Raw genomic sequence first — 26,732 nt, 5'->3', positions numbered from 1 at the left:
ATATAGTATTCCTACATTGACAATAAAGCAGAAAGTAGTACTTAGAAGCTCTGACTTACCATTTCAAGAGTTGGACAACACCATAGGAAAAGTACTACTTAAGTATTAAAGGAAGATTGCTTTTCATGAAATGGCCTCTTCAGCATTATGAAAGAATTCTATGTGACCATAGCCTTACCAAAATTATTCAGAAGAAAAAAAAAAAAAAGACAAAACAGGAGTGACATGCAAAAATTTTAGAAATGGGCAGTTATGCCTTCATGTTGACAGCTGTGGATGGCTCTAACAGGGCTGTTGCCCAGAAAAAAGGGCTACAAGCCTCAACGAAGGGAGTGCAGGGAGAACAGAGATATTGACATTTGCTGCCATAGGTTTACTTATGAAATGGTGCTTTCCATCTGGTGGGTGCTTAGTAACCGCTGTGAAATATTACTTTTACATTGGAATCCCAATAATATAGTTATTATATGCCATAGAAAACATGTGAAGATCTGAGATGATGCTTTTGGGACTGCAACATTTCTTCATCTTTATTTGTGGTTGTCCCTTACACAGATGTACTCTTTTAAAAATAAATAAAATGAGCCATTTTTTCCTGAAAGTGGAAACAAAGCACAGATATTTAGGTCAGATAAGCATGTTTAAAAAAAACCCAAGACTTTTTCCTTAAATGAACAGCAGTATTTGCTTAAAAATCATGTTACTTCTGGATCCCATCTTGACTTAGTCTCCGCAGTGTGCTTCCATTCATGCTGAGTAAATTAAATGGAAAGAAATAACATTTAGTGTTTATTCCTCTGGTAACAGAAAGAAATTTTAAACAGCAGAAAGGCAGTTTGTGTTAGATATTTTCCTGTGTAATCACTTTCAACTTCTGACTGCTTCCTAATCCATAATAGCAACTTTGGATAAAATGAGAGCAAAAAAAGGCCACTGTAGTATGTAACTCAGACTCTGTTGCTTATAAGGATTGTGTTCTTCTTTTAAGGCTTCATTTATTCTTGACATAAACAATTACATGGAATTATTATATCAGAAGGCAGGTGGTATACAGTGTTCAATTTGGAAGGTAAAGAGCATTGTCTGACTGCTACCTACAGTATCCCTGGTATTGCATAAAAGACATATCCACAGGCAACAATATTACATCTTTGTAGTTTATTTAATTTAGATACCATAGTAAACAGAGCTTAACTAGCAAAATATGCAAAAATCATCCAATCATAGCTCCAAAGCTAGGGGGTACTTCAGGTCAAGATCATCACCTACATAAACAAAGATATTCGCAAGTGTTCTCAGTCAGGCTAATTGCTGTAGTATGGGATACTAGTATCATAAATGCAATAAAAAAGAATATATACTCCAAGGTTTCCATATAATGAAAAAATGCATACTTTTACCTATAGAAAAATAATAGTTAATACAGTAAAAAATTAGCATCTATATAGACAAGTATATAGGAGAAGTACTTTATTTTGGAGTAAAAAAAAAAAGAGAAAAGAAATTATTCAGGCTACCTTCCTATTTTCATGTAATGTTATTTCACAATTTTTCACATGCTTTAATTGTAATAATGGTAGGTGTCACAGCACTATCAAAACTAGCCCGCTGCAACAAGGCTTTTACCATCCCATACCAGGTTAACGTCAATAAGTAGCTCTTGTGCCTTGCCCCAGCATGGCCACCAATCCTCCGCAAGGGTTCAAATGCTCATCTACTGTCCATGCTGTTGCTTCATCCTCTTCAGGCCAGCCCACTCTGCTTCTTCCAGATCTCTTTTCATCTAGGGCTTTTCTTCTATACCCCTTGGAGCTATTTAACTACTTAGCAGGAACCAGCCACAGCTGCACATTACCCATGTCAGCCAACCCACCGCCCCTGAAACAAGCCCACAGCTGTGTATTACCAATGTTAATTAACCTGCCTTCATTCCTCTATAATTCCTCTACAGGTAGTATCATTGAAAGGTTAAAACAACCAACCTTCCCAAAAGTAATGCTAGTGGTAAGTAATTTGCCTCTTTTGTAATATATGAAGAATTAAAAAGAAGGGAAGCCTGCTTACACTCACTGGAACTGAATGTTAGCAAACAAATTCAATATTAACGTAAGGAAGAGCGATTACATGTAGTTTGACTCTATGACAATTGTGGGAGTACAAAATATCATTCTCTATCTCTTACACAATATCACTAAAAGTATAGAAAGGAGTTAGGGATTCTAGAAAAGAGAAAATATTATCTGCTTTTTTATTTCTATCTATAAAGCAGAAGAGTAGAAATCTCATTTATGAAACTGAATTTTCTTTCTTAATAACATTCTTAAAGTTTTATGTATTATGTCTAAATTCTTGGCAGGATGTTTGATCCTGTGGAAAAAAAAAAAAGTTAAAATAATTGGTAAAATAAAAAAGGGGTTTTTAACATACCAAGTAAAATTTTCTGGCTTGACTAAAGGCATCTGTTAGATCAGGGTAATTAGCATCTGTTTTTTGCTGATGTCTCAGTTTGAAAGATGATTTCTTGCTATTCAGGTAGTCTGTTTGGCAAAGCACTGTCTCTAGTTTAGAAAGTAGTACAATTTTTAGGTTACATTTTCTCACTATAAAACATTTGTTTCCTTTATAAAAATAAAAATGTTCCTTGCTACTTCCTGGTAAAGCCCTTTCCACTGCAATTCTTTCTTATACTAAAATCCTTGTTTTACATAGGTCATCATTAATCATTAGTTATTAACTGATTTTCCCCTTCCCTGTCCGCTGACAAGAACAGAACTTTAGAAGTTAATATTGTCTACTTATCTACACAGCCACATTTGTAATTCTTCACAGTAATTTTAAAGGCTAAGTATCCAGGAAAGGCAGAAGGGTGGTTTATTTTTCCATGGGGCAAAACTTAATGACAATAGAGTCTGGCAGGAGTTGGATCTACAGCTCTGATTCTTAAAGCCATTCCAGTGAGTACTACTTTAACTCAGTGGTGCTCCTAACTACCTCTATAAGGAATAACATACCTTATAGAGACCAATCTGTGCTTAGTACGGATAAAATTTAGGCAAATTTCAGTAGGTATTATAATTTCACCTGCAATGAAATCTTAGAAGAATAATTTGGAATTTAGCTTTCTCTAGCTTACTTTTTTGACACCTTTTTTAGTCTCTTTCTTTACCTTACAATACTTTTATATTTTTTTCCTTAATATTTTTCTACATTTTTTTTGCTCATCACTGCAAATGGAAATATAGCAGTTAAAGATGTATTTTTTGAAAGGTCTTATTTTTTTAAACCATAAATCTACAGGATATAATTTCAATTTTGTTACCCATTTCTCCAAATATACACTTCACAGTACAAACATACTATGTATTTCAGATATGTCCGTGGTAAATACAAATGTTGAAGAATTTGAAAGTAATATTGCAGTCAATTTCAACATCAATGAGTTATGTTAACATAAGTAAATCTGATGTCAGTTAATTTAAACATTTCACCTGTTGTTACATTTCACTGTATCTAGGTCTACAATAATTAAATTGGTTTACACTCTGATATCTTACTGAGTTACACCAATTTCCTTTGTCTTTATTAGAGGAAAAATGTACCATCCATAAACACTGAACATGTTTTGCAGGATCAGATTTGTAAGATTAATTTCCCCTAACATGTTTTTCTAATAATAATGCATAGAATCATAGAATATCGAGAGTTGGAATTGACCTACAAGGATCGAGCCCAATTCCTGAATCCACACAGGGCAACCTAAAAGTCAAACCATGTATCTAAGTGCATTGTTCAAATGCTTCTTGAACACCCACAGACGGGGCCATGACCACTTCCCTGGGGAGCTTGTTCTAGTGTTTGGCCACCCTCTCAGTGAAGATCTTTTTCCTAATATGCAACCTGAACCTCTCATGGAACAGCTTTAAGCTATCCCCTTGTGTCCTATCACCAGACACTAGAGAGAAGAGATAAGTAACTCCTTCCTCTCTCCCCCAGTAAGAAAGTTGTAGACAGCAATGAGGTCACCCCTCAGTCTCCCCTAAGCTGAACAAACCTAGTCTCCTCAGACACTCCACATAAATCATTCTCTCTAATCCTTTCACCATCTTTGTTGCCCTCCTTTGGACACATTTAAATATTTTTATACCCTTGTTACACTGTTGAGCCCAATACTACATGCAGAACTCAAGGTGAGGCCAACTAGTGGTTAGCAGAGTGGAACAATCACTTCTTTTAACCAGTTGGCTATGCTGTGCTTGTTGCACCATGGGTTATGGTTGGCCCTTTTGGCTGCTGGGTCACGTTGTTGGCTCATATTGAGTCTACGATCAGCCAAAACCCCCAGCTCCCTTTCTAGAGGGCTGCACTCCAGCATCTTGCCTCGCAGTCTACATGTACATCCAGGATTATACCATCCCAGGTGTAGAATATGGTATTTGCTTTGTTTAATGTCTACGTAAATAAGTTTATTATATTTTTAATAAATATTATCTCTGAATACACCTAGATAGTTAGTTTTGAAGACGAGAAGGAAGAAAAAAGGTTTTTTCCTCATTGGTAAAACTACAACAAAAATGAATGCAGGAAAGGACCTGGAATTCTTTATGAGTTAAACTGGAACTTTCCCATACTGATGCTTTCTAATAGATATTCTGAAGGAAAGATTTTGGTTTGTGTATTCTAAAAATTATAAAATGCAATTAAAGTAAACTTTTTCTAAAATATAATAATATTAGTAGTAATAATAATAATAATATAACAAGAATATTTATTTTCAGATGTGGAGTATGAGGCACAGTGACATATGACAGTTAAGAATTAATTATATCCTTCAATCTTTTATCCATTGCTGTACTTTTTTTTTTTTTTGAGAACTCTGTTCTTATTTCAAGTCAATAGAATTAGTTTCAAAGATGCCAATAGTAAAGACTACAAAACATGGGAAATAAAATTCATAATGAAGTGTTTGCCCAGCAGTATGGTACCTTTCTGTCACCTGCAATCTAACAGAGCTGTTTTGAATAAAAAAATGAATGTTCATATTTCAAATACACTTTTTTTGTTTGTGTGTGTAGTTTCCTCCCATATATTCCCCACCCACATGTCTGTCAGCCTGCTCCAGTCAGCATTAAAGCATAGGTATTTTTTTAAATTGAACCCACAAACACATAATTGTATTTTAATGTGACACCTCACACAACATAAAATAAGGTTATAACTAGTTCCTCCCATGCAGAGTGAAAAAATATAAAGGAAATGGATTGCAGCAGTATTGAAGTGTTGCTATAGTTCAGATGTGTGTGTTTCCAGCAGCAAGATCTTTGACTCCCCACAGCTGTTACACAACGTCAGAGAGTTTAATATCTTTCATCATTTCCTCGTAGTTTTTGGTTTCATTACCCTCTCTCCACTTCTGTTTGGTCATTTTCCCATCAAATACTGCAGTGAGTGAGCAAGTTTGTTATACCTTTTCTGTAGTCTTGCCTCTCCTGCTTTTTTATTACGTTTATCAGGAAAGGGGACAAAAGGCCAAAAAGAAAAAGTACAGCATTTTAGACTGTATGAAGTGCTAAATAATACCACCATTCTGTAGATGTGCTTTGAGTTCTTGAAATAGCATTAATGGATGCATGCTTCCTTTTTGTTGTTTTCTTTGAATTACTAGAAGATCATGTCTACCTGACATCTTCTTACAAGAAACAGTTTTAAGTTCTGTTTGTACAAGGCTAAGAATATATTAAGGAGGCCTGACATTTTTTGCGGCAAAAAAAAAAGTTAGTTTCACATATTAATAGCAGAATATTTCATTTAAATAAATTGTATTGAGTGATACATTTGACCATTACTATTTTAATTTTCAAAAAAACCTTTATTTTTAAACTCCATTTAATGCTTTCCTGAATAACAGAATTTCTTATAGCACGCTATAGATCTACCAAAGTACTGAAATACTATGTCCATCCTGTTTTGAACAAGATTGATCTCTTTCTAAGCTACCGCTTCTCTAACTAGAATTTTAGTGTAACTATTTATATTGTAGTGGCATTTAAAATGTGCTATTCACTGTGTAAACAATTAAATATTCACTTCTTATTTAATACCATATTCTGCCATCATTACATGTGCAGACAAGATCAATGGCAGGATATAGTTTCACAGGACTATGGGGAATTATGTTACAGTATGCAAAGTGCTAATTTCCTAACATTGTAATTAAAGTTTCTGAGTGACAAACTTTGGAAATTAGATGTAAATCTCCAGTGTTTAAGAATGTCTGAATCATTTGCCATCATGGTTGAGTACCTTTTCTCCTCAAAGTATTCACTAAACTGACTCGGGGGGTAAGGGAGGGAGGGAAATTACTTGTTTATATTTCTTGGTTTCCCCTTTGGTGACTTGGAAGTACGTACATCACATGCCTCAAAGGCAACAGATTTTCTGCCAGGTCCTGTGAATGCTATTGCAGGTACAGCATCTACATGTGTTCTAAAGGCAGAAAGAACTGGGGAAGAACACTATGAGGAGTATTTTTGACACTTTCCCCCCAAAATTTTTATGAAAATCCTGCCAGCTGCATTATTCCTAAGACTTTTAAGGCTTTTGGAATTTTAATGTTGAATCTGAAATATTCTGAAAATGAATTTACTTATCTGGTTCAAACAGGTTTTAGTGTGATGGAGAATTCAAGACTCCAGATTGACTTTTTTTCCCCGCCCCCCATTTTTTTTCATTTCAGATTTACAAGAACTAATAATATGTTATACCAGAGAAATTGTTTGAAACCAGCATATTTATTCTTACCCACAACAGAGTTTCTGAGCACGATGTCAATTTTATCAAAACTATATTCTCAAAGGATAGGTCTTCCTATGTTCAAGGTCTTCCTATATAAAATGGTGACTGTCAGAAAAACATTACTTGCATGTCAATCAACTAGGTCAGTTTTCTGATAGCTAGGGCACCCAATATGCTGCCTAGGAAAGGAAATACTTTGTATTAGTACTTTTTATTCATGTAGGAAGTAAATTATCTTTACACACTTCTCTTGACAGGACCACCAAAACCATTCATATCCTGAAATGAAAATGTGGCCTATAATTTTTGCACTACTATTACAAGCAAGAATTATTATTGCTGTTATAGAGTTCTTCCATGTACTAAAAAGAGATCAGAATCTCTAACATCTATTTACAGATAGAAAAATTTCTGTCTGACTTGTAATGATTTATAAGGGTTAAGGAGGAAGCTTCAGCAGCTGAACCTCTGTGTGGTGATCCCAGCCAGGACCCTGTTACTTTTGAAGCTATACTGTCTCTTTTGTAAAGCCCTAGGAAATCTGAAACTCTTCTATTTTAACAGTGCCTTAGACTTCAGCATACAAAATATATGTCACAGTAAAAAGCTCTCTTAGAGAACTCATTCTGCAGGAACCAGCAGTCCAGAAGCTTGCTTGGAACTGATGATACCAAAGTTCAAGTTTCTAGGTCAGCTTCGATAAAATAAAAACTTTAATCTTCCTTTCCTAAATATTTTTCTTCATTAGTTACTCTATGTTTGGAACAGAAACTATCCCAATACAAGAAAAGCATTATTTTCCACCTTTTACTTGATATTGAGAATGTTGTGTTTTCTGAATACAAAGCATTTTTTAATACTGTTAAATCTTAACAGTTGTTTCTTTGCTGCTCTGTTCTGTTTTATGTCTATTGTGTGAAGGAAAGAATTAAGGATACTGAGTAAGGTGCATACCTACAAGAGATATTTCAATTTCTAGTCTAAAAAATCAGGTATATTAAATCAGATGGACTTCCATCTCGTTCTAACATAGGTCAACATATTGCCATCACAAAGTGCTTATAAGACATATCAAAATAACTAAATGCCTAACCTGGGGCAGATAACGCTACAGTTTATGTTGGAAAGGAATATTTGATTAAATTCCATTTAACTCACTAATGTTTCACCTAGTTTCTTTCCTTCCTAATTTATCCCTCAGCTTCAGCTACTAACAACCCATTTGTCTGATTTCAACTTACAACAGTTGTTCTTAAATTATATTTACTTTGAAGTGGTTTGCTTCTGAAGAAGCTTTTTAGTACTCAAAGATTTTTCAAAGCTTCAGAACAAGGTCTTGTGTACCCAGGTTTGTTCAAACTTCTACACTTGCTACTCCATAAACATTGGCTGTCCCTGCAAAATCTTGCTTCACTTGATATAATCCAAAATGTGGTAGGAATGTAAAGAAATATGAATGGTCATATTAATTCAAGCCAAAGATCTACTCACCCTAGTGTGTTTTTTCTAACAGTATCCAAAATGACAAAGAAGGAGGAGTAAAGGGGACAAAGAGATTAAAACTTCTAATACTCCTGTTCCTGAGGAGTAAACCAGCACATGCCCAATCTTCCATTTCACCCTCCTCAGGTCTGGACAGGAAATGAAGCCCAAATATTTTAAGGGTTATATCTTTACTTCAGCAGCATGAAAATAATTTTTATTTCTTTCATAATTGTGCAAAATTTAGATTTGAGGTATCAGAAAGTTTGGGGAATATTTAGATTCAATCAACAGCCTTACATTTTCAGAAACGTTAGACATTTATAATCTTCTCCTGTTAAAGCTCTAAAACATCCTCTTAAACCTTTCTTAATCTTTAAGATCTCCTGGTAAGATTAACTTTGCTGGTTAGATGAATAACTGGCTGAATGTTTTACCTGAAGACAGTTGTATTGCCTAAACACTTCTAACATTTAGTTTAATTTATGGTAAGTGTTTTGTAAATTAAATTTCTTGGTATGCTTTCATTTATTGTGAAGTTTTTGTCTTTCATGTACTTCAGTACCAATTTGACAAGACCTTCATTGTGACAATTAGTTCTGGATTGCCTAAGAGAAAACTCAAATATTTTCTTATAACACTAAGTTATATGAGGTGGGAATTTTTAGTTATAGATCTTTGTTATGTTTCACGTGGTGGAATTATGCTGAGGTGAAAAGATATGTTAAGCTACAAAACAGCAATAGTTTTAATTTAAAAGGTTTTTCTGTTTCATTACCTTTTAGTCTTCTGTGGATCTACAGAAGACTGAAAATAAAGCTGTAGGAACTGAGTGTTAAATTTATGCATCATATATTTAGGTTTTTACCATATTTCCATAAAGACCATCTGTGGCAGGGGGAAACCCAACAAACCAAAACCATACAAGCTATACAATAAAAGATGTATATTCCACGTTAAACAGTGGTTTTCACAAAAAGAATTTGCATCTCATATTAAAGGCTCTTATTTTGATCTTTTGGAAGTCTATTAATGTGTCTTGTATGGTGCTATTCCCTGTTTTGCCATTCTGTCACCTGAAACGCATAGCTAGGTGATGTGCAACAGGCTTAGTGCTATATTCATTTTCAGAAGTCTAACAGGGAAAATACACAGTGTTATACATTGTTAAGCAGTTCATATTTCTAATCTGGTATAAACTGCTAAATTATTTTAAACTCTAGATAAACATAAATTAACATTAACAAAAATTAAATTTATTTTCTTTCTATTTTTTATTTTTGGTAAGAAATATGCAATGATCTAATTTGAACTTTAAAATAAGCACAGGTTATCTTACATAACACTTAAAAGAGAAAAATGCTGTTCTTTTCCTCAGGCCTATATCTTGAATACAATATTTTTATACTTATCAATGTTTGTACAGTACATATGCACAAATAGAAAGTGTGTGTGCTTTGGGTTACATATGTTAAACATGTATTTTCAGTTATAATATTAAACAATGACAAATAAATTAAAAAATATAGTCACAGTGAGTGATAGTTTTAATTAATTATAAAGGAAAAATTTTGTCATGAATGAATGACTAAAAAAAATATTTTTCTTCATTTTCTCTATATTTTTCCATATCCACTATAGTTTCAGATTTTCTGGTTTCAGGACCTGTCTTGGCTCTTTTCAAGTCATCATCTAGATGGATTTAATTCTTCAAGAAAAATAATCCTAAAACCAAACCAATAAAATCTGCCCTTTCATGGAAAATAATGACAACTTTATCCTTTTTTTAATAAATTACCAAAGAATTTTTAATCATATTGACATTGAATCACATCTAGAATGCCAAAGAGTTTGCTGTGATCTTGCTGTGACTCAAAACCTTACTTCTTGAAGCATCTGCACTTCAGAGACAGATTTTTGGCAAGTTTTGATTTGTCCTAAATTTGGAAATCTCCACTTCGGCCCGAGCATGTGACTTCTTTTTCCTTATAGCTGCTTTCCATGTAACTGCATGTAGAGTAACAAGTGTAGATGATCTTTTTGTTAGGATTGACATTCATAATAGAACAGATGAAAAAGACCTTACAAGTCTCTATAGGCTGTGTATGAGAAGACAACAGTTTAGTCATACATAAAAATTTAAAGTTAGGCAGGAAGAATTCCATTCTTGCTGCTTCAGTGAGCAGGCCTATATAAAATAAAGGCTGTCTGAAACGAATCATTTTGATTTGGATACTTTAGATAGGGTACTTTCCTGAATGACATGGTACAGGTAGTTGTACCACATCTATTTAAAGATAAGGATTTTTATCTAGAGTTCTGATTTTTATGCTTTGTACATTATATTAAATAAGCATGTAAAAAGCCTTTATAATAGCTTGGGACTGAACTTAAGACTAAGTCAGCAACTAATGCACAGTGAAATAACAAAGACAAGTTACACACATTGGGAAGAAAAGTAAGATCAATGACACCTCCATTGAAGAGAATGACAATTCAGATAAATCATATGCTATGCTATTTAGCATATTTTCAACAAAATATATTATACAGTAACTTACATACTTTTTTTTTTTCTCTTTGACAGTTTGTGACTGAGTGCTTTGTGAAGCCATGAACACTGTTGGCACAGATTCTCTGGATCTCCCCTGGGTTATTCTTAGGTTTTTTATCACATTGCTACTAAAGCACTGACACTAAGTGCTGAATATGTAACTTGTTTCTAATTAGATACCCTCTGTTTGCAAAATCTGTGACCAAAAAAAAAAAAAAAAGTGTTTTTCTTAATCTAATCTGGATAAAGGCAACTCATTATGAGTAGCATGTGATATGTCTAAAGGTTCTATCAAACAAAAGGAGGTGTTTTCATGCATTCCCCTGGAGCCCTGCTACCCTGATGGCAATTTTAAATTTGAAATATATTATCATTTAAAGAGCCTGAAAGATGTAAAGAATTAATTCTCCCCACTAAAGTCAACAAATAATTATGAGTGCAGGATTAGATTGATAGATTAGTGGCATGGTAAATTAAAAGTAAAACAGGAAGGGATATATTAAATCAATCTAGCTACTTTGAAATTCTTTATTGATACTATTTGGGGATTTAAAAATGTTGATACTGATGACACAGCCACAGCGTCTGTGGGGAACCAATTTTAAGAGATTTTAAAATGTAACATTTTTATTATTATTATTTGCTATTTATGCTTTCTAGCCTTTTGAATACTATGGGTGTGCCTTCCTTAGCTTTTCATTTTTGATCAGGAGTGCATTTCTGAAAAGAATCTTACACTTATATGTCTGGTTCAAAGTACAATATAGAATCACTCTATGTGATTGGCTTCCTTTTGGATAAAAGTAAACCAACGAGTTGCACACTAGAAACTAACTTAACACAATCCAAACACTAGTGGGTACTTAGTCTGCAGGACTATTCTAGAGCTAGTTGGAAGTAAAACCTCCCAAGATGTGTACAGTGTGGATGTCGGGTCCTCTGGGTCGTCTGTTCCACTTAGTGATACATTCTTCTTGTGCCACACTGCTAGCTTATAAAACATAGTTTATGTTCCTGGCACAACTGAGGACCTCAGGAAAAGAAGGATGAATCCAGGCCTCCATTCCCGGATGCTGTTGACCTCTTTTCTCCTTGTGGCTGAAACAGTACTTAAACTGCCGTGCTTTTCTGTATATCTTATTTTAACATTTACATGCTATTTGTCATATCAGAAGCAAAATTACATGGTGCAAAACCATGATTGGCTTCATTGATGAGGATTTCATACAGATGCACTGACCTCTTGTTCCTTTTGCATATTGCTGCTGTTGAGTGCATCTCCTCTACCTCTATTCATGTCTTGACTGAAACAATGGGTGGAAAAAAAGCCCCAGACACAAACATTCTGACTTTGGCCCCATGTTTCTTGTTTTAAGAGTTGTGAACCTGTGTAAAAAACAACCTGTATCCATAAATTTGATTTTTAGGCTACTAGATCTTTTTAGAGTTTTACTGTATGAATAAGCTGCGGAATTGACAGAACACTCTCTCATTTTACTCAGTCAAATGGAAGCCTTCCTCATTCCAATGATGTGCTGTTGCCAACTGCTAAAAGAGACATTATCACTTTGCCCTTTTAGTAGTTTGAGGTAAACTGGAGCTAGGCTATGCTGTTGATTAGTGAAATATGTAGGATGAAATACAGCACTGTTCAACAAAAGGCTTTCTTCTAAACTCCCGGATGCTAGAAAAAGACTGTGACAAAGACAGGGTGCGCCTGAAAGGGTTGCTGAACGCTTGAGTGGCAGCTCTCTGTATGACAAGTCTTGGGGGATTGGGTACTTAAATCTTAATTACAAAAAACAATCATCATCAGGTATTAAAAACCCTACAGGGAAATTGAAAGACTCAGAGAAGAGAATCCCAATAGTGGAGATCTGCTCTACGCAAATTTAATTGACTCATATTATACAAATAAACCTGATAAATTAAAAAAAAAAAGTATCTGTAAGAAATTGTTGAGTGATTTTACTATAGACCAGATGCTGTGAAAAAGACAGGGGGTGGGATTTTCAACCTGAAAAAACTGAGTGACTGCTTAATGAAGAGCTAAATGCCACAGCTGACCAACTTTTTTAAGACTGAAAACAGAAAATTTCTTAGATCACTAAATGTCAAGCATTTGCAAAACATACATTGATACAATGACATGTTATTTAGGGTTTGTCACACTTCTATGATGCAAGCATGCAATAAAAAATGTTTTGAAGAAACCACATTGGTGGAAATGAAACTGTCTAAAAAATGAGAGTGTTTTATTGCAGAGGTGTAATAAGAAGCAAGTGTTATACTATCATTCCTTGGAACTGAAAAGTGGCAGTCACTGTCAGTGATGGATTTTGTGGTAGCAGTGATCAGGAGTGTAAAGCAGGACTCACTTTGGAGGAAATTATTTTGTAAACAGTGGCTCATTTTAGATTTTTCAGAAACAATAAGATAGTTCTGTCACAATAAATTCACACTATAATTAACAATGGCAGGTTTTTTCTTTGGTATTTATTAACCACTTCTGTTACTGTACATGACTGACCTGGCAGGAAAAGAAGTTTATAGACTAACCACATCAAAAGTTCTGCTTAGAGTGTATTGCATTTGTTCTGTACTTTCCTTATTAACCGTGTTGACAACAGTAATAGTCATAGTGACAAAATCACAGTTGGCCACTTCTTCATAGTCTTTGAAGAGAAAAAAATCTAAATAAATTTATACAGCATGGACAGCCGTGGCACTGAATGCTTCACATGTATCAAGGCATGCTTCAACTCTGTGTTTTCTCTAGTTACAAAGGCACCTTAAGAGGTTACCCAGACTTCTTGGACTGTCCTGTTATTTCTACCATGATTAACAGCTTCAGCTGAATTAACTTTTTGTCTGAGCATGATGTAGACTGGACTAGGAATGATGAAAGTTATGAACAGAAACCTTCCTTGGGAGTATTCCCCTAAAAACTTTATTGAACGTAATTCTGAGGACTATAAATGAGAGTGTGGAACCAGGAACAAGCACGTGAGGGTGATACAAGAACTGTTTACTTTAAAAGTAAATATGTAGATATCTATTATAAAAAACAAATGTTCTAAAGAATTTTTAAAAACAAAGGGTATTAATCAACCCCTACAAATAATTTACAAGACATGGCCTCGGGAGGAAGAGTAGACGCCGTAAATACATCAGGCTAAGGAATAACAAGATAAGCTCAAGAAGAACCAAATGTTTAATAAGACTAAACAGAAAATTATTTGAACTATGCATGAACTATCCTAATTAGCATACTAAAAGATCCACCCTTGGGCAAAGAAAGCCACCCAACTAACAAATCCCTCTACCCATAGAATATTCCCAGTGAAAAGAAAGAATACTGTACCTTTAAATGGAGACAAGGCTCGTAAGAATAAGCGTGACTAAAAATGATTTTAAAATAACTTATAACTGCTGCTCAATATGTATAAAATATTTTACCATGTGTAAGAGGTGTGCTAGCTTTGTGGATTTAGCACCTAGCACCCATCTCTGTGCAGACATGAAACAAACATATCTCGACTCTGTGTATTGATTGTCTTGCACAACAGGTGAAGAAACCAGATTTGGGAGAATAAGGGTAACAACCTTGTGGGCATGCTTTGACGTTAGAAAAATAATATCCCATGGAGCTACACTCTTGGACTTTACTGTTATACTAGCTTTTCTAAAACCATTTTAGAAGGAGGCCAGTTTCTGGACTTTTATTTTTTTTCCTCTTTCCCCAAACAGAAGAAATATAGATAAGAAGCTTAGACTAGGTGGCTACATTTGGACACCTAGAGGCAGGAGTGATGAACGACTAATGCAGGAACTTTGAAATACTCAGTATTTGATGTATGACATGTTTTCTTTAAAATACTGGCTGCTTTTGTCTCCCCACCCTTTTCTGTACATCACAGGCTTCAGGAATGTGTAACTTCAGTTGTAGATTCTCTGCATATAAAATTCTTTTTAAACTCAGTGGGAACTCAAATTGTGGAATCTGTCATATCAAATCCTCTCTTCTTTGGAAATGGAAAAAGAAAGGCATGACAGAATATGGAATAAGGTACTATACTATCAGTTCAACGAGACTGCTGGTCTTGTCAACATTTAGCTTGTTTAAAATGGCTATGATGCTTATAAACATAATAATGTAAGAAGTAACCCCCCCTCACCCTTTGTTTCACTAAAGCAAAATAAATAATTCTTCCCAAGCTGTTGTGTAAATCTATAGATATTTTAGCCATTCCCACCTCCAGATACTCAAATGCAAAAGCAAAAAAAAAGTCTAAGTACCTTATACCAGAAAAAAACTTTAATAAAGTTGCTGACATCAGAGGCTAGAAAACTACAGTCATTAAAAGGCCACCCACTGACACAAATTCTGTAAAAACATTGGAATTTCACTCTTCGGGGCATCTTTAACAACACATACTGACTGTTTACTGAAAATTATAATGAACATGTAATGTATTATAAAGTATCCTTGGCCAAAGTTTGTAAACAATGGAATAAGTTTTGAAGAAAAAGTAAACAAAGTCCCAATCCTTTATTTTTTTCACTTTGTTCTCTTTTTGCAAAATGCAGAAGTAATTCTTGCATTGCAGTAATTACCTAACCTTTGTCTCAAAATTCAAGCTTTCCTCACAAGCCTTTCCTAAAACATACTTATGTGAAATTCTTGAAAACATTCCATAGATTTTTGTAAAATAAATCATTGTCATTTTTCTCATAAAATTATTAGAGATGGATAGAGGCTTTAGACACAATAATGATCAATTAGTTATTTCCTGCAAAGCTGAGCCATCAGCTCTTAACAATGATCAATAGGTATGATTTTAACTTTCACATATTCTCCATCTGTGCAAGGATAACTTTGTAATATTACTGGATGACAGCTAAGAAACAGTGCATAGGCCATATTTCTCTGAAAAAATATAAGCACAGGTATATGACCCTACCATGCACTCCTTATGCTTGTAAGTACTGCCCTGATTAATACTTATAGACATTAATGTTCTCATTGTCTTTTCAAATCACAGTATCTCTGTATACTGCTGACCACACTAAGGATTCTTAATGATCTAATTAAACTTTACCTTATTTAAGAGAATTCTTTCCTGTTGTGATTCACGACAGAAATGGAAAATCAAAATTCTGATTTTGCTGAGTTAGATTACATAAGCATTGAAGTTGCTCAGAGGAATGCATACGACAGAAATACATTTAAGTCACCCTATTTTTAGCTTGTTATGGATCCGCCTGAGCCTACTGAGGGGAATAAAAGCAAGAACAATCCATAGCTCTTTGTCACTGTTAGCCAGGCTGTGTATGGCACCTTCAACCTAATAATAAAAAGCTCTGCTAAGCACTTGATTGACCTCATAGTGCTGCTTCTTTGCTAGCCCTGCTTGATAACATTTTTGATGGAAATCTTCCATCAAGAAATTGAGTTTCAGTGTGATCTAAATAATCTGCAGGGGGTTGTTAATTTAGAGGAATTTTTGCAATGCAAAGTCAAAATATGATGCTTTGATCAAGCCAAAATGCTTCATTTTGACAGTTCCATTTTTATTTATTTCATAATGATGATGTATGTGTACATTATGTTTGATATTATGTTCCTAAAATCTAATACTGGTTATACTAGTATAATATTAGAACTTCAGTTCAGATATAAACCTGTATGAATTAAAATGATAATATTGAAAATAAGTGTTTAACTGACTGAAAGTAAAACAAAAACGTTGAGTTTCACTTCAGAAAAAAATGTTTCTCATCTGAAGTAGAAAAAAATTGGAAGGAAAATGTTAAAAATGGAAGGAAAATATTAAAATTCTGTACAGAATGGAAATTTATAGTTTGTGATTTCTGCTAATCTTGATTACACCAGTACACTTCAATGCTTTGCTCAAACACATTGTAGTGTAATTGAAAAACTTTTCACAAAAAGTTGTCTGATATGGCCATTCAACAGAAGAGAGAAGACTATGTTACAGAGAGCCTTGTAGTATGTAGGGATAGGGCATGCTGAGAAATCTGGAAAAAGGCAAAGATAGAAATATTGATGCAAGGAACAGGAATATCATATGAAGAACCTTTTAAAACTGTTTCAAAGCATGATTTCCTCTGTGCTTAGGCTGGACAACATTACTCTAACATTATCCCAGCTCTGAATTTACCCAGGAGGAAGAATGCCATTTACTGAATCATCGTTAATGTAGTTTACAGCTGATTCTAATTCAAACATGGTTTTCAGTTTTGAAATGAACTGATAGAATGCTCCAAAGTGACTTTCAAAGAAAATCACAGAATTATTCTGTCATTGGATTTCCTTCTTTATGGATTTCTTCCTTAAAGTCTTTTTAACAATGAGAGTTACCAAGGAAGGGTTCTGTTCTGTGAATTCTTATTATTAGTTTGTTTGTTTTGTTAACTCTAAAGTTGGCTGTGGTTTTTGGTTTGTTTGTGGTTTGTTTGTTGGTTTTCTTTTTTTGGGGGGACACTTGTTTTAAAAAAACCCTGTTTGCAGTCATAATTAAGAAAATGGTTAAATCTGCTGTCAATTAATTTAATTGATTTAAAAAGTTGATGAGCACCTGGAATAGAAGTATTTTGCCTGCAGCTGAGCTGAATACAAGAGCAATTTATTTTAATAATGAATGGTGGAGGAAAAATTGAGCAGAAATGCTGTGCAGGAAAGCCTTAGAGATTTAAAATAAACATGCACAATGTCTGGTGTTAATATTTTTGATAGTGGACTGAGATTTAGTAAACCTTTTAACATTAGTGCGGTAGAAGTAGTTTAAAAATAATTGGGCAAATACATTTTAGAGTAAAAGGGATCATCTTACCTAGAACTGAATCGAATTTAGTGGTGATGTGGATAGTGGCAGTTTACACAGTAACTGTCTGTTGATCAATAAAAGACTATTTAATGCAGGAAAATAACCTAATTGGCATAGATATGACATTTTGTGGGTGTGCAAACTCTAAAGTGAATGTAATGCATTTGTCTTGAGATTATGGGGCTGTAGTCAAGCCAGTTCTTCCAGTCTCCCTTGCTTGTACAAATGATCTAAGATAAATTGTGTTTTGAATGTCTGGGGGCTCATGTTTTTATTCAGTTGTGACCAGAATATTGTGAGACCTGTTTTTAACTGGTTTCTGTGGATTACCTTACATTTCTGCTAAATTAATTAATGTAATTTGGATCATCTTTTCCCTTACAACTTCATGAGTAGCCATTTTGTATCTGGTAAGTATTATATTCTTTATTTGCTTTATTTTTCTTCCGGAATGAATAAACCAATTGGGGGAAAAAAAAACCCCAAACCAAACCAAAACAAAAAAACCCTTTTAGTTTCAGGCTGCAATTTGAGGCTGATACTGAAGTTGAAGGGCCGTACCATGAAGGAAGAATGTGAAATCAAATGGGGAAGACAATTTAAGACCCAAATAAGTTGTGATTGTATGTGGTCTCTGTTTTAAAGGACTTCAAAAATGTGTTCTGTAAGTGAAGAATAGACTATGGATCAACGGTTCAAGCTGATCACAACTCATCCAAAAATGTAAAAAGAAAAGGAAATGCTCATGGTGAAGTGTTATGTAAGGTCAAGTAATTTAGTGGTGAAGTAAATGCTATAGACACTTAGAAAATGTCCTCACATATTATAAAAGATAAACACGGAGTGAGCTCAATTAAAATGTGGATAACTGTATCCTAGAGGAACATGATCACTCTGTTTTGCTGTTCCAGTACTCAGAAAGGAAAATACCTGTGTTTTCAAATGTGCAGTATTAGCAACACACAAAAAAATTTTAAAAAAATCTGCTTTAGTCAGATATGTCCTCATACACTGTAACTATAGATTAATGTGCTCAGAGGACTACATTTGCAAAGCCAAATGCTGGGTATTCAGCACTTTTGACATACATTGAATTCCGGTTGAGAAGCTTACTATTGTTTAATACATTAGAAGTGTTCAATGCAACTTCACTTGGTTCTCAGTGCATTTGATAGAAATATAGTCTCACTGAAATAAAAACACATTTAAATAGTAGTAACTGTTTCAAAAAAATTCAATATATGGTTTTGAATGTTTTGGGCATTGCTTTACATTTTCCATGTGATTCAACACTGTGGGTTTTAGAAATAGGAAGGGGAGTTCTTTACCATAGAAAATAAAGCCGTCTTACAATTTATTTATTTTCCATTATTTGATGCATTCATTCAAATCAAAATTCAGTGAGAACTAATGGTTATTAGATAATTCACCTACTGTTTAATATTTTAAGTATTTATTCAGATATTTCCTTTCACAATTAAGATATTTTATCTCAGGCATCCAAAGCTGTAATATGTTCAAGAGCAAAAAGAAAGCAAGTAATTTTTAAGACATTGTATATTACTAAGGCAATATGTCTTTCCTGAATATAAAAGCAACATGTTTTGAAACTTTTAACAACGCCAAATAGACCCATTGTGAAAAGTAGCTTAACCAAAAGATATCTTAGGATAACAATGCAAAATGCACTGAGAGAAGGAAGCATTACCAGGCCAAATGGATTGGCTTAAACATTTTCGACACATGCCACAAGTTCACATAATCAGCCTGAGGCAGTAGGAAACTTAAAAGCTAGTCTGATAGTGTTTCTTACAAATATTCTTTGAATTTTATTACTTGTCTCCCACATGAGGCGTAATAGTTTCAATGTTCTAATTAGTACTTGTGTATATTGCTATTACTTTGTCTCTTTAATCACGTTATTAAGTCTGTTATGGAGATTCCTTATAGAATCACACTTTATAATAGTGTTTCTAATTTGAATATGTCCTTTTTTATGTTGTCTGAATCTCAAACATCATAAACTCTTTTTATGGGTCCTTTGATAGTAGTCACTTTCCTGTTTTATGCTTGATTAGAACATACAGTACTAAGTAATAAAGAAACTTCCTGAAGCTTTGGAGTTTTAGTACCAGAAAACATTTCAACTTCCTCAGGCTTTTTTCTTTCTCTGACATTAGGTCAGATAAATATATCCCTTTGTCCATATTAAAATATTGAGCAGGAAATATGTAAGAAAGAAAGCACTTTTGTTAAATTACAATAGATTTTATACAATTTCAGTGATTGATTTTCAGTCTGCTTTCAAGATATATATTAATAAATTATCTAAAACCATGAAAGAACTCTGATAATTTTCACAAATTGAAAATATAGATACATACTATTATAAACATAAATTTAATCTGTAAAATTATGTTTAAATGTCAGTGAGAAGTAAGAAATAATACTGAAATGTGTCTTTCCCTCACTCACCCTTTCTGAAGAGATAAACGTGCATCAAATTCAGGGAAAATCAGTTCAGTTTTAAGGGGCTTCATTTTAATATCTCTCTTTTGCCTCATACTGACTTTGATAAAACAGGAAATTAAGTAGGATTTTATAAAAAATACATAAATTAATACTTCTGGTAAAATATAAAAACAATTGTACAGATCGGAAATCGTAAGAGATACACACAAATGACAGAAGGATTAAAATTATCTAAAAGGTTTCATATGAGTGAACAATGGTGGAATAAAGTAATTCTGGTTTACATAACAAAAAATAGCTTTCAACAAAGTTTAAGGAGGCAATAGCCTGATTTGGTGTCCTCACTTGAATTCACTGAATTCATAGCGATGTGGTTTCCACCTGCAGTGAGGTTTGGCCCAGAACCTAATTGTCAATGGACTTCACAAAAACTTTACTATCAGCTCTTGTAAGCTCCCTTTGGCTTGAGAATGTCAGGACATTGGTGGAATTCAATGAACAGTGTATGTGATGAAGGATTTATCAGTGGAGGCTAAAACATTAAAAATATCTATTTTATGAACAGATGATGAATGCCAGGGATAGATGCAAGAATTTCTACTTGCTGGCAATCATCTGAAAATTAGAACCAGAGTGTTAGTTAAATTCAAAACTAAAACCTAATCAAAGGAAAAAAATGGGAAATAATCCCCTCCCTCAGATCTTTTGCATTTTGCAACTTCTTTCTCAAGTGAAGTAGAAGCTGTCTGCTCATTACAGGAAGTTTTTAAACATGTATTAATATCCTTTTTCCAATACAGATATGAACAGTAATTATTGGTAATTATTTATATGTAAGATCTAAATTAGCAGGAGTTATTTCATGTTCAAATGATGCATATTGAAACTGCATACCTTAAAATTTCTAGTGTAACTTCATAACTATATTTTCACTGTCTGGTAACAGTCAGTACTTATTGTATTTTTGTCATTGTGGTTTTTGTTTTGTTTGATTTGTTTATGGGTTTGGGGGGTTGTGTTTTGTTTGTTTTTTTTTTTTCTTTCTAGTGCTATCAGTACCACCACAATAAAAGTAAGTCAGGTGTCAGAAATTGTTTTCTCCCAGAGTTCAAACTTGGTGTAAACCTCACTACTTCTACCTGTTTCAAGAAACAGAAGAGTTAAATTACTTAAAAGTATTTGTATAAACTTTTTACTTTCTCTCGATACTGTCATTGCCATTTAATGGTCACTAAGTGTGGATAGTCTTAGTCTAATTCCCAAAACATAAACAGTAACATAACCGTTGGTGGTAGTTGACATTTTTTGGTAATCTCAGTAAAGAGGAGGAGTGAATAAAGAGAGGATGATTTAGCTTCTCTACTCACTAGAGGACAGTTCAGGAGTTGACTGAACACATGTATATGCAAACTATTACTGCTTGTGCTTTATTTGTTCTACAGATTTGAAGTAATTTCCAGGCTTATCATTCCTGAGAGTCTCCTTATGAAAATTTTTAATCTTTAGAGAAATCAATATTTCTGATTTTTTATTTGCAGGTTTTTTGGAAACCTAAGCACTCAAAGCTAATCATTAGACATTTCTTGCATAGAATATACTTTTGTCTGTCTATCTCAAAAAAAAAAAAACTCTCATCTGTTTCAATTGTAAAGTTACTTATTGTAATTGCATGTTGAACAGTTTCATTTATATGTATAACAAAAGTAATTGATCAAATCATATAATTCTTCAAAGTTCTTTAGCTGTAATACCAGGATAGGGCATTTTATGAGGTTACCTTGAGAAATAAGTATTATAGAAGTGGGACAGAGCTCTTGAGTTTAGGAATTTTCTCTTACTTTGCACAGTTCATATTGTATATAAATGTATTTGCCAGTTTCACATAGCTTTAGAAACTTTCACAGCTATTACTGTGTTTGTACAAGATAGAAAATCTTGATAAAACTGTGAAGCCACTAACATCTATTATAATTCAGCAGCAGAAGTAGAAAGATTAATATGTGCATAAATAATCTGAAGTAAGAACAAACTACAAAGAAAGTAAAATATTTTTCAGTTTGTCTATAGAAAAAAAAGGAGAAAAGTGACAATATGCTTGCTTTAATGTGTAGTAACTAAAAGAAAGGCTTCTGCTAAGACAAACTGACAATTTTGTAACAAAAAAATTAACTATAATGAAAAAACAAAACTCAAACTAAGCATTAAAATAGTCACGGTAATAAGGTACTGTGTCATGCTGTCTAAGAATTTAAGATCTGTCTGCTTTCACACTGCAAATTATGATTAACTTAATGGAAGTCCCTTTATCTACAGGACTGCTATGAAAGAAATCATAATCAGATTCAAATATTGTAAAACAAAGGAAATAAAGGAACTGTTTCAATAATTGTACACATTCTGGTTTCAGTAAATGGAGGGTTAAAGCAAGTGTAAAAACACAAAGCTATCTGAGTAGCTATTTAGATCAAAATTTAGAGAGTATATTCAGGTCATGTCCTAGCTCCAAATTATAAATACCTCAATTTACATAGCAACATGTGAGGTAGATTTCTAAGATTCTATGACAGAAAGTAAAGATCAAGGTTTCAGTTCACTAATTTAGATACAGACATCCATTCCCAGCTGAGGTGTCCAGGATATTGAGGATATTCACACGTGACCCAGAACAGTACATTTAACTTCCTCTTTATTGTCTTGATCTAGATTAAGCTAATGACATTATGAGATCTAGGCATGCACATAAATATGTGATTGATATGAGGAATCAGGTGAAATTAAGTATGCCTTTAGTGAGCCTGCAACAAACAGGATTAGCTGGAAATTGAGAAATCACTGGGAGAAAAACATGCTAAAGGAAACTAGGGGTTCTGTATGAAGTAGAGCTACCACTAGAAGAACTGTTTGAGTGGCTTGTACGAAGATGTAGTTGCTTAGTTTTATGCCTCCATAATATTCATTTCTGGAACACCAGGATGAAGAATTTCATTCTGAAGACCAAAATAAGCATCTCAGTTTTTAAAATTTTAAATTATGGGAAACAGCCAATGAAAGATCATTTATGCTCTAGTTATTTAGTTGTTGATTGTTAACCATTTTCCATTGTGGAAACTCATAAATTCCAGCTTTTTCCAAATATGTTGGCCCAACACACTATTCTGTCTGCTGGAACAATATTTTTAACACTGTTACTCTGAAGGTGGGTTTGGTTCCTTTGAGGACATCAGAAAAAAATCTGGGTTGTTAATACAATATATGTCGTCTTGTCACCACGTATGTGACTGCTAAGAAATGTTACTAAGACATGGCAGCTTGTAGGGCATCTCCCTAACACCAATAGGTGACAGAAATGAAATAATTCCTGTTTTGGCTAATAAACAAGTTTTACAACCAGTAGATCAATTTGTTGCAATGTCTGTATGAATAAAGGACTGCTGCACTGGAGATATCCAAGTAATTTAAAGTTATTTCATTCCATTGATTTTGTTAGGTTAGAGTTTCTGTTTGCTTGGGGTTTTTTTTGTGTTGTTTTTTTGTTGTTTCTTTTGGGGGGTGGGGGTGTGTTTTTGTCATCAATCTTTTGTTTCAACCTCCACCGAAGTGTGAATTCTGGTTAAGGAATGTAGTTAGGAAAAATGAAACATTAAATTGTGTCCACAATAGTAAGTATTCAACAGAGATGGGAATCAAAGTGTGAGAAAGTCCAGTCAATGAAAGATCTATACAATGACCAGACAAGAAAAAAAAAAAAAAAAAAAATCCAAAGGAAAACAAAGGAAGAAATTGGAGCAGCTCTCCCAAAAGTAATGTATACTCCAACAATAATGGAAAGCTCCGAAGCTATAATCAAAATGATACAAAGATTGTGCTTGGACTTCTAGTAAGCTAGTTTTCACACTGGATTCAATTGGCATGTCAGCAGCAGAAAAGAAGCTCTGAAGGTTGGTCTGATTAAACAGTTCATGTTAGCTGAAATGTGCCTTTGGTGTGACATAATGTAATGGTTCTTCTATCATTATGTTCTACTGACATCTGCACTTTTTTGCCCTCAAGAAACAGATGGACTTGTCTATGGTATGTGAGCTGAATTACTGATAATCTAGATTGAATGGTAATTTCATATCAAAAAGAATTAGCAGCCTGGAAAAGCAGCTGAATCTGGCAGACTACTTAGGTCATAGAAATTGCAACAATGATGAAACTTCTGATTTCAGATAGGAAACTTTGGGACAGTAAAAGGGAATTTGGAACTTCACTTTTATATAGACTGCACTTCCATCCTTAAGTTTAAGGTATATCTTAGGTTTCAATTTAAATACTCATTTCAGTATGTTCTTTTTTTTTTTATACTGATCTCCTCTCAGTAGAACAAGAAGGAAGCTAAGTCATCTGCTTGCTGAAGCTGTCACTTGCAGTGTTCTAATAAATCCTTTGATCGTTATTAAGAAGTATTAAAATATTCCTCAATCAGTCTAATTTCTTTCTGATTCAATGTATCAGAAAGAGGGCTTTTGGAGGGTCATTTTGCCCGATAACCTGCAGAAATGAGTTAGCAAGGTGAAAGAGTTTGTAACAAACAGACCATACATTTAACCAAATATCCTTTGCCCCATTCATCACAGAATGAAATTATGATACTGTACCTTTAAAGAACTGAAAAATCATATTCCTGATTGCTTTGGTCTGCTAGAGTCTATGTAAGTATATAAGTTTAATACTAGCATAGAAACAGATCCCTCAAACAAAATAACTTGAAGAGGAATTTATGAAATCTTAGGCTGGAGCAGGATCAGGCTGGAAAGGGTAAATCCTTTGCAAACAACTGGTGAAAGTACAAAGCAGGGAGCAAACATTGAGCTAGTAGAAAAGAAAAGAACTTGAGGAACTGTTGTATTGTGCCCATAGCCTAGGTTTACGTACTACTGTAGATGTCCAGTTGTTTCAAGCCTCAGGGAAGTTGCTCCTTCAGGGAAGCAATTGTGGCATGGTGAGGTTACTGGGCAGTAGAAGACCAGAAGAAAGTCCTTTAGCTCTTCAGGTGAAATAAATGAAGAAATAGTGAATATGCCTGGAATAGTTTCTAGTTGCTTTCTTAACATGAGTAACACAGATGGTGATACATTTCTCTATGCTCTAAACTATATAGGACTAACTAAAGATACCAAACTTGTATATATTTTTAAAAACTCAAAACCCACCAACAAAAAAAAAGCTTTTTAAAAGCTTCATGATTAAGCTTTTACCTATATTTTATTATATTTTAATGGATAGTGGGATGAGATTGATTTCACCTTACTTAAAAAAATAAGTTCTCAGCTAATCAGATAGATAGCCTATAATACTTTTTAATCTGGTGGCCAGAAAGTGCTAGCAGAGAACAGTTCTTAAAGTAAATGGTTAAAGCAGGTTACATGAGCTGTACTCCAAAGGTGCCTGTATTTTCTGTGAGCAGAGGAATACCTTCATGGACAACTTACTCAACCTACTATGAGAGTAAGAGACGTTGTTTTACCAAACCCAATTGCAATTATAGATTTCTTCCCCTGTATCTCATCAGTTAGAAAAATTCTTTGTAAAACTGTTTGCAAAGTACCTCTTCTCATTCTGTTTGCAATCAGTATTTAGCTATATTTTATTTCAGTGAACATAAATTGCAGTCGAAAGTTTGACACTGTTTGACATCAGCACTGAATTAAAAATACAAATATGTCCTGGTTTCAGCTAGGACAGAGTTAATTTTCTTCTGAGTAGCTGGTACAGGGCTGTGGTTTGGATTTGGTGTAAGAACAAAAAGCAGCACACTGATGGGTTTGGTTGTTGCTGGGTCAAGTTTATACTCAGTCAAGGACTTTTCAGATTCTTGGGCCCTGCCAACCAGAGGGCTGGAGGGGCATGGGAAATTAGGAGGGGACACAGCTGGGACACCTGGTCCCAACTAGGCAAAGGGACATTCCATACCACGGGGTATCATGTTGAGTATATACAAGCTGGTGGAAGAAGGAAAGGAGGGATATGCAGCATTATGGTGTTTGTCTTCCCAAGTAACCGTTATGCATGATGAAGCCCTGCTCTCCTGGGGATGGCCAAACACCTGCCTGCCCATGGGAAGTGGTAAATTAATACCTTGTTTTGCTTTGCTTCCATGTGCAGCTTTTGCTTTACCTATTGAACTGTCTTTATCTCAACCCACGAGTTTTCTCACTTTTACTCTCCCAGTCCTCTCCCCAATCCCCCTGTGGGGGGAGTGAGCAAGCGGCTGCCTGGGGCTTAGTCACAGGCCAGAGTTAAACCACAACAAAATAACATAAAGCATTCAGTGCTTCTCACATAACAAACATTAATTCTAAATTCCATATCAATTTAGCTATCATGGTTCCCATGTCAATTTTTTTTTTCATATCCTGGATTCATCATGACTTGGGAATGGATCTGCTGCCTTACCCCTTTTAAATACATTTATTTTTTGTCAAATAGGAAAAAACCCCACAATTATTAAGGAGCTGATATTTAACTGCAGCAGAGAAAGAGTGAAAGCATAGCACAGGAGAAGAGTAGTTGTGTGATAGCACTTGTTTCTTGGAAAT

The sequence above is a fragment of the Falco biarmicus genome, chromosome 2 (genome assembly GCF_023638135.1).
Source record: "Falco biarmicus isolate bFalBia1 chromosome 2, bFalBia1.pri, whole genome shotgun sequence".
In the NCBI taxonomy this organism is placed as follows: Eukaryota; Metazoa; Chordata; class Aves; order Falconiformes; family Falconidae; genus Falco; species Falco biarmicus.
Note: the sequence above shows the minus strand (reverse complement) of the source record.